This window comes from Pinus tabuliformis, chromosome 3_1 (genome assembly GCF_031772625.1).
Source record: "Pinus tabuliformis cultivar Carrire ecotype Pingquan chromosome 3_1, CPIR1, whole genome shotgun sequence".
Classification (NCBI taxonomy): Eukaryota; Viridiplantae; Streptophyta; class Pinopsida; order Pinales; family Pinaceae; genus Pinus; species Pinus tabuliformis.
In genome coordinates this window covers 528,506,134-528,513,282 of record NC_142301.1, presented here as the reverse complement: position 1 = coordinate 528,513,282, position 7,149 = coordinate 528,506,134, and positions in this window count along the sequence as shown.

Sequence of the window (7,149 nt, the reverse complement as noted above, 5' to 3'; positions counted from 1 at the left end):
CTAAACACTTTAGCTGAAAACCTTTCATCACCTCAGTATATTGTTGCCTCCTTCCACAAATCTGTTGAAAGGGTTAATTCAGGTGGTATTGGTGGAAATGGATCAAGACCAACAAACATGACCGCTAGAATATCCTTTTCAATTTGAAGTTTATCTTAAAATAAAAAAGTCCCTGTCCTCAACACATTGATAACTTCTTTTACCATTTGTATTATTTCCGTTCTCTTCCTCATCTTTAATTTTCTCACACATCTAGGCTCGAAGAAAAAATTCAGAGAGAAATCTATTTTCTCTCCATCCACAATATTGTAGCAAGCTCCTTCAAATTACCTTTCTTTTGTGCCATCATTATTGTATGATATTAATAATAATGTAAACTTCATCATACAACTTTCTTTGAATCTATGGAAGTTCTAAATAATGTGGTGGGAAGCACTATCTCTTTTATTGATTGGAATCACTATGAATCAATATTTTTCATTACTAGAGGCTACCATTGGGTTAGGTGTTCTAGTTGCAACTGGTACATATATATGTGTGCATTACTTTTTGTTATTATGTCACCTTTTGTGTTGGTTTATAAAGAATATCCTTTAAAGAGCAACTTCAAGACAAGAATCTACCTTCAACACTTGTTTGTGTATGAATATGGGCCATTGTTCATTTTTTTTGTATTCCTTATAATGACCATGTTCAAAGGGGTATATTCTTTGAATATTCTCCATGGTCACTCAAGCAAAACAATGTTTTTAGTTTTTGATAATGTAGCATAGGGAATTTTTTTTTCCAAGGAAAAAAACGGTAACCTTTTATTAAAAATTTAATGAAAAGTTACACAATCACATGCAATGAAGCATTCAGTATGTTGCCACATGGGCTCGCTTCGTTAGTGAACTAACGTGCACAAAGAATAAGAAGGAGAAGAGAAAAAGAACGAAAAAAGGGAAAAAACCTGGCTTCCGGCTCAGGTTTTTCGCCCCTTTTTCTTTTCAACCTTGCGCCCCTCTCCCACAGTGGGCTCGGTCGAGGCAATGACTAACTGGGTTGTTTCATTTTGTTGTCCTGTTTCTTTATCTGAATCTGATGTATCTGAATGATGCTGCCGTTTGATGCCTCCCATGCTTTGATCCACGCTTGTCATCTGTTGCTGGGTCTCTGCCTCGAAGGAATGTGGCTGTAGCTCCTTGTTGATTGCTGTATTTTCCTTTTGGGTCTCTAGATCAACCTCCTCTATGTTTGTATCATCCTCCTCTGCTTCTGTTTCTGCATCTTCTGATACTGTGGGGACTTTCTTTTCCTCGATTCTCTTCTTTATGACATTGTCTATGTTCTGCCATCCTTTGTGCTTCCTTTGTTGTGGCTTGTTCTTGTTATGGCTTTTGCATGCATTGAACAGATGACCTATTTGTTGACATCCCCTGCATCTGAATGCTGTGTTCTCATAGTCCAAAGATTGTTTCCATTGAGTATTGTTGAAGTTCAGGATGATGCTTTCTGGTAACCCCTGGCTGAGATCTACCTCGATGCAAATTCTAGCAAAGGTAAAGATCCCTTTTAGATGTCTCTCTGTATCTATCTTTAACATTCTTCCGAGAGTATTTCCTATGGCTGCTAAGGATAAAAAGTGCCAAAAATGCATCGGAAGATTATGTAGCCTTACCCATACCGGCATTTTTGATACCACCATGGAGTTTGGATCAAACTCCGGGAACCAGGGGGTAACAAATAATCCCGCACTGCCCCAGAACCATGGTCCTTCGGTAAGAGCTTTATCCTTCTCTTCTTCGACGCGAAAGACTACTATGAAGAAACCTTTCGAGCATAGGTGAATCCGGCAGTTTTTTGTCCATGTCATGTGTATCCATTGATACAAAGCATCCGATCTAGGCCAGAAGCCGTTAAATCTACAAATGATTGCATTTTTTTGTAGATCTGTGAAAATGCCCTTTACCTCTGGGATATCCAACAGTATGGATGGGCTCTCTGGTGCTTCATCTACGATATACTGCCCTGGAGGGGTATTTACATTTGCATGTTCTTTCCCCTTTTGAGTTTCTGTCCCCTTTGCTGCATCTCTGTAGGATCCTGTAGGTTTTGATGTAGATCCCTTTGATCCACCTCGCAGCCGGAGATTGAGAATAACAGTTGAATCTTTTGCAACCCTGTAATGCTGGAGGGTGTGTTGATCCTGCATGCATAACCCAGAAAATAATAGGTTTTGTGATGCAGCTGGAGTGCCCAGTTTGACCTGTATCTCTTTTTTTAAGTCCAATACAGTCATCCATACCCAGATCTGCACACAAAAGTGCCTTCCTTCTGTTGATCTAATAAAGATTTGTGTCAGATCTGCTGTGTCTGCCTTGTTCTGGTTCCTTGTTACTGGTTTGAGTTCTGGATCTGGCTGGCTTTCAACTGACTTTTGCCTAGATCTGGCCAGATCCAAACGTTCCTCCCCGGGTCTATAGCGATTGGCCCGTTCTGGTGAGCCGTTTCCCCAATCAGGGCATCTGAGAGGATGCTGGGGGCTTTGTATCATACGCCCAGAGGGCGTCTTGAAAATGGACTTCTTGTGGCTAAAATTTCTGGCTGTCAATATAGCCGCCTCCCTCTCCAGAGCCCCCGAGAAACGAGTGGCCTCAACCCTTTGGAGTACCGGCTCTCGCTTTCCGTCTCGAAGTAGATCTTTTACCAAAACCTTGGAAAACAGCCGTAATGTAGATCGAAACCGCAGCAATCCCAGAAGGGAGTCCCCATTTACGCGGGCAGGGAAATCCGTCCAAGGTGAGCCGCCAGCGGTGGAGATCTCATTACTGAAGTGCGATAGATCTGGAAAAAATATCCCCAGACAGTGAAACGCAATGCCCCGATTCGCCCTGAGACAGACTGATCGTGCCAAAGGAAAAGGAAAGACCTCGATAAAAAGATTGTGTGGGATCAAAACCTGCAGCGCCTCTTCGTTTATAGATCCGGGCCAGGGTCTGCAAATACGATCGAAAACTATGAAGCCCACGTCCTGGTTCCAATCCGATCCTGCATCCAAAAAACCAGAGGGAGCATCGCCGGCGACCACAAGACTTGCTGAAACCCTAACTTCGTATACGCCGGCCATTGCTCCGTCCTTTTTCGAATAGCCGCTCATGTAGCATAGGGAATTATTTCCTCTTTTTTTTCAAATATGTTGATGCATATTTTGGAGGTATTTTAGCTTTTTATCTAGCCAAAAATATGATTCATTCTTACATTCTTAGGTTGTAATAGGAGCACATGCCTCTACTATTGGATATGATAGAATAAGAACCAATATATGTTAATGCAAAATATTATCATGGGATTCTAAGGCACAAACAACTATGAGCTAAGGCAAAGAATGAAAATAAATCACTTAAGACTATGATGTTATCTCTAGATGAAATTAAACATATTCATGTAATAAAGAGAGCGAGAGGGTGTGGCAGTAATTTTCTAAACACAAAAAACTTAGAGTATTCGGAAGAAAATTTGGATAATGGAAAGACTTGAAAATGACATATTTCCTAGTCTGGGAGTTCCTCGGTTAATGATGTTCTACAATCTGTAAATGGAAATGGAAATTTTATGTAGGATGTACATGGTTTTTGTGGGGTGTCCATCTCAAAATGTACTATCATTTCAGAGTGATATAAATCATTCTCCTTAATCTAGAAAGAAACATTTCGCATCCTTCAGGCATTGTACTTCTTGATACATTTTTTGTTTGCAATCCAAAGAGGGAAAAACCCTCTTATTATGGGAAAAACCTTGTTGGGAGAAAAACCTCACAATCTAAACTACATAATGTATTTTTCAACATCTAAATGGTTATAAAAAATAATCTTTATCATCTTAATAAAATCATTTAGCAATATCCTAATTCTGTAAAAAAAATTGAGAACATAATAGTAAGACAAAACAAACTTTTTATCTTTTCATTTACCCTTAGTATTTAATAAATAGCATAGTATAATCATAGACCATTTATGGTTTACAATTTCTACATAACTAGAATGCACACATGTTATGCATTTCCAATACCTTTTGTAGATTCTTTCACCTACTTGTACCACTAATGTGTTTTACCCTACACCTATTTTCTATCTTTATTGTAGCTCTACAACATTCTTGAAGATGCGATCATTCTCTATTTTCATATTTCTATACTCTTCCGTGTCACTAATTAAATGGTATTGGATTTCTATTTTCTTGATATTTGCATGAAAGAATGGGTTATTAGTTACTATCAAAGTTGAATTATGATAGATTTCTGAGTTAATCCTAATTTTCAATACATTTTCATGATCTAGAAGGTATCCTTATAGGCATGAGTAGCTTTTGTGTAGTTTGCCTCTACAAAGGAAAAATTTTGGGGAATGTCTAGTCTAATATAGATCTTAGTTTACATTGAACTACCAAATGCATAGACATAAGGAATATAATCCACATATTCCATCTCTATAGGTTTAGTAGGGCATTTATCAACCAAAGTTTTAGTTTCCATAGAAATTTGAACACTCAAGGTCTACATTCTACCATGTGAAAATGATTTAACATAGACTTTACATATTTAATCTTACTCGACCAATGTATTTTATTTTCTCCATGTCTCCTTATATCCATTTATAAGTTACATTTCATAACCCCCAAGTCCTTCATATCAAATTAATTTGAAAGAGTGACTTCAAATTGTAAATCGCATTCATACTATAACTAAGGAATACCATATCATCTACATATAGAGTGAGAATAAGTAAGTGATCACCATATTTTTTCCAATACATAAAGTGATCTTATTTCGAGCTCAAAAATCCTAATCTTAACACAAAGGAATCAGTCTTTTATTACCACATTCTAGGAGGCTATTTAAGACGATATAAAAGCATTTCTAACTTGCAAACCCATGACTCTTTACACTTTCCATCATAGTGCTCTAGTTATGTCATATACATATCCTCCTTCATGTCTGCCTTTGGATCCCAAAATGGGAATACTACAGAGAAAGTCATCAACTAGGAGAGAAAACTCAGTAAAAGCCCCCATTTAGACCTCCTTTAATTTGGAATGGTAATCTCTGACCGATATATGGGCTAGTTTACCACTCTATGGTAAGGGATCCTTTTGTTTGAATTATGAATCACTTATAAATGCTAATAACATTTCTATACTTACCTCTACATCTAATTATCTAATTTATTTATACTGAATATTTGTTCTTTGAGATTAGCAAAGGTTATTTGATAGACTTGAAGAAGTTGAAGAGCATGGTACAACATTATTTTTATTCAATAAAGTAAACATTTAACCATTTCATATTTATAAATATACTAATGTATCCTACAACCATTATAAGTGTCATCCACATCGAGCCTGATAAATTAGTTATTATAGGATCCTCACATTTTCATAAGATTATGAAAATAGACAAGATTCATAAATCGTGAAAATTAACAACTACAATGTAGGAGATCAATATGTCTTATGAAAAAGTTAATTGCATTAATATGTAGGCAGCGCCTTCCTTTACAAAATGTTGCAAAAAAGGAGCAGGAACAAGGAACATCCAGCTTCTCAATTTTCACCTCCACCCCATCACACATTAGGGGACTTTTGAGGTCTAAAATGCACCTCCTAAGGAAATTATAAAATAATAGTGGAAATAATAAAATAAAATTAGATTACATCATCAAATTTTAGGAGGAAAAAGAAAAAACTACTTTTCAACTCGTATTCTCAACTTATCTCACTATGCGTTTACTCAAATTTCGAGTGGGAACACTCATTGGATGCGTAATTTGATTCCTCATCCACGGAGTATCCATGTTGCATACTTTTGATGGACATTGCCACATGAAAAATGTGATAGCAATCACATTTTTTCATGTATTTCTCATTTTTCATGTAGCAAGCCCATCACAAGTATGCAACATGGGTACTCTTTAGATGAGGAATTAAATTTTTAATCCAAAAAGTACTCCCACTTGAAATTTGAGTAAACCATTAGGGATATAAGTTCAAAATATGAGTTTAAAAAGTTATTTTGTTATTTTATTATTTTTTAATCTTTTTATTTTTTACTCCAAAAATGGTGAATCATCCCCCATGGTTGACATCATCATATTGGATCCTATTTATTATTATAAAGTGTATTTTGGTTGTACGTTTTTCTTAGGAGGCCCATTTTAGACCTCAAAATTCCTCTAATGTCTATGATGTTATTTTCCCTTTATAAATTATGTTACAGTTAGAAAATTTATTGTCCTAGTAACTCCTTTGATATTGATGTAGTGTTACAACTTATTTGATGGTAACTATTTTTATATGTCGTTCAGGCTATATTAATATTTAGGATTTCATATATTTAGTGACTTTCAATCTTGTATAACTATCACTCTCATTTTAATGCCTCATGGACTAACCTTTTTAATGTCTTTCAACATGTCAGTGATGTAACAATCAAGCTGGAGCACCATTTTGGTGGAAATGGCAATGAATTTATCAATTGACTTATCCCCTACCTTTGAAATATGTCCAATCTGTCTAACCATGCAAGTCCAGGCCCTGGATATTCCCTGAAGTTTTAGGTTGATGGGGACAGTGGTGGAAAAATCATCTTTGGGATTAAGGTCCCATTACTCTATTAGCTCTAGGCGATAACCTATATTATCTTGGCCAAACCAGTAGCCTCATGCATAGTTTGTTTAACTTCCTAACACTACGATTTCAAAACATGTACGAGGCATTGGTATTTATGCTTTTTCTTCTTATTGAGTATTGGTAAAGAATTTGGATCATCCCAATGTTTCTTTTTCCATTCAATAATTTTTCTAGAGCCTTACTAACTGTATTTTAGGTTTCTTCTTCAACATTTTTCTAACTAGTTATCTACTCCAATTGTGCAAAGTATTCTTGGATTTCCTTTAACTTTTCCATGACAGAGTGTTTACCATTTTGAAGGTCCTTTTCAATTTTGAGAGTGAGAAAATTAAGTGTCTAAATCTCTTCTTTATCCTTATGTGCATGGTCAAACTTATTGTTAACTTAATTACTATGATTCTCCTTTAATAAATTTAGCTCAGTGGTGTGACCTTCTTTTAGTTGTGCTATGTGTTTCTCATATTGAGCCTTGCAGGACTCTGA